At 38.7% G+C, this 2962-nt stretch overlaps 1 pseudogene; it reads right to left on the minus strand.

Moving 5' to 3' along the window:
- Nucleotides 1-821: 821 nt before the first annotated feature.
- Nucleotides 822-1245, minus strand: LOC144308585 (small ribosomal subunit protein uS12 pseudogene; annotated as a pseudogene).
- Nucleotides 1246-2962: the final 1717 nt, after the last annotated feature.

Genomic DNA, 2962 nt, shown 5'->3' on the forward strand with positions numbered 1-2962 from the left:
GGAAATATAGATACAAGAAGGCCAATGAACTCCAAGTAGGCTAAACCCAAAGAGAGTCATACTAAGACACATTATAACAAATTGCCAAAGATCAAAGAGAATCCTGAAAGTAGCAAGAGAAAAGTGACCTGTCTCATATAAGAGATCCTCAACCAGATTATCAGTGGACTGCTGAGCAGAAAGCCTGGGGGAATAAGGCATGATATATTTAAAGTGTTGAAAGAAAAATAACCTACCAACTAGAATTCCATGCTTAACAAAACTGTTCATCAAGAATGAAGGAGAAATTAAGACATAAACATAAGCTGAGGGAATTCATTGCCACCGACTTATCCTATAAAAAATGCTAAAAGTTGGGATCCCTGGGTGGCGCAGCGGTTTGGCGCCTGCCTTTGGCCCAGGGCGCGATCCTGGAGACGCGGGATCGAATCCCACGTCGGGCTCCCGGTGCATGGAGCCTGCTTCTCCCTCTGCCTGTGTCTCTGCCTCTCTCTCTCTCTCTCTCTCTCTCTCTCTCTCTGTGACTATCATAAATAAATAAAATCTTTAAAAAAATGCTAAAAGTTCTTCAAATCAAAATGAAAGAACACTACACAGTAATTCCAAATCATATGAGAATGAGAAGATCTTTGATAAATGATAAATACATGGACAAATATAATATCAGTATTTTTGTAATTTTGGTTTGTAACTCCACTTTTTACTTTCCATAGGATTTAAAAGACAAATAGATTTAAAGACAAGTCCATATTAATGAGTACACATGTATAAAGATGTAATTTTCTTGGCATATGAGAATTTATTATTTTCACCGTCAAAACTTATGATCTTGGTCTCTCCTTCTTGCCTTTGTATAAGGCCAAAAGAGATACACTGGCTTAAACCTTAAAATGAACTCCAGGAATGTCACTGACAACATGACCTTTGTGACCAAATCTAGCAACAAAAACCTCATCCTTTTCTTCAATAAAATTCAAACAACCATCATTGGGTACAAAGGCTAGATCTTTGCCATTCTTGATCAGCTGGACCCTGACACACTACCTGATGGCAGAATTTGGCTGTTGAGCTTCAGTCCCTACTTTTTCTACCACAATTCCCTTTGCATGGGAAGCACTTCCAAAGGGGTTGGCCTTTGGGGCTGTGCCCAAGTGGGCTTTCTTGTACTACTTATCATGCCAGTTCTGATTTTGTTGGTAGCTATGGAGCTTCCTGGCAGTACAAAAGGCCATGACACTTGCCCATCCTGCCAGTGCCATGGGCCCGAGCAAAAGAACTAAAGATGTAATTTTTTATATTATTAACATAAAGTGGAGAGTAACAGAGCTGTAATATAATACAGTTTGTGTATATAATTGAAGTTAAGTTGGTAACAATTTAAAATAAATTCCCAAAACATCAGGGTGTTACACGTAAAATTGCTGTGGTAACCAAAAAGAATAAATCTACAGCATATAAGCAAAAGGAAATGAGAAGGGAGTCAAAACGTGCCAGTATAAAAAGACCCAGCCAAACACAAAAACAGAACAGTAATGAAAGGTGTGAGGAAAAAAAAAGATTCAAAACATATACAAAACAAACAACAAAATGGCAAAAGTAAGCTACATTATCAGCAACTACGTCAAACAGAATGGTAAAATTTATGTTATGTATATTCTGCCACAAGATAAAAATTACACGCAGGAGAGAATTACACGCAGGACCACTGAACTGAAGTGGTCAGTGCAGGAGTAATAGGAATCAAAGTTTATAAAATAGCACAAGTGACAAACAGAACACAAGATCACGTTGGTGGAGATCTTTGGAAGATTGGGGAGGAATTTGGATTTTTATTGTAAGTAAATAGGAACCCCTAAAAGTTCTTAAGCCGGGGAATAACTTGACAGAATCAGTGTTTTGTGAAACCTTTCCTGAATGAGTTCTGAATATGAAGGTAGTATAGCAGAGACCTGGTGAGGAGTGCTGTAGTGATGGTCTTTGAAGTCATAAGAGCCAAGGAAATCCATTTATTTATTTATTTATTTATTTATTTATTTATTTATTTATTCTTATTTTTATTTTTATTTTTTATTTTTTTTTAATAAATTAATTTTTTATTGGTGTTCAATTTACCAACATACAGAATAACACCCAGTGCTCATCCCGTCAAGTGTCCCCCTCAGTGCCCGTCACCCACTCACCCCCACCCCCCACCCTCCTCCCCTTCCACCACCCCTAGTTCGGTTCCCAGAGTTAGGAGTCTTTATGTTCTGTCTCCCTTTCTGATATTTCCCACACATTTCTTCTCCCTTCACTTATATTCCCTTTCAATTATTTTATATTCCCCAAATGAATGAGAACATACACTGTTTGTCCTTCTCTGATTGACTTACTTCACTCATCATAATACCCTCCAGTTCCATCCACGTTGAAGCAAATGGTGGGTATTTGTCGTTTCTAATGGCTGAGTAAAATTCTATTGTATACATAAAACACATCTTATTTATCCATTCATCTTTCAATGGACACTGAGGCTCCTTCCACAGTTTGGCTATTGTGGACATTGCTGCTAGAAACATTGGGGTGCAGGTGTTCTGGCGTTTCATTGCATATGAATCTTTGGGGTGAATCCCCAGCAGTGCAATTGCTGGGTCATAGAGCGGGTCTATTTTTAACTCTTTGAGGAACCTCCACACAGTTTTCCAGAGTGACTGCACCAGTTCACATTCCCACCAACAGTGTAAGAGGGTTCCCTTTTCTCCGCATCCTCTCTAACATTTGTGGTTTCCTGCCTTGTTAATTTTCTCCACTCTCACTGGTGTGAGGTGGTATCTCATTGTGGTTTTGATTTGTATTTCCCTGATGGCAAGTGATGCAGAGCATTTTCTCATGGGCTTGTTGGCCATGTCTATGTCTTCCTCTGTGAGATTTCTCTTCATATCTTTTGCCCATTTCATGATTGGATTGTTTGTTTCTTTGCTGT

The sequence above is a fragment of the Canis aureus genome, chromosome X, assembly GCF_053574225.1.
Source record: "Canis aureus isolate CA01 chromosome X, VMU_Caureus_v.1.0, whole genome shotgun sequence".
Classification (NCBI taxonomy): Eukaryota; Metazoa; Chordata; class Mammalia; order Carnivora; family Canidae; genus Canis; species Canis aureus.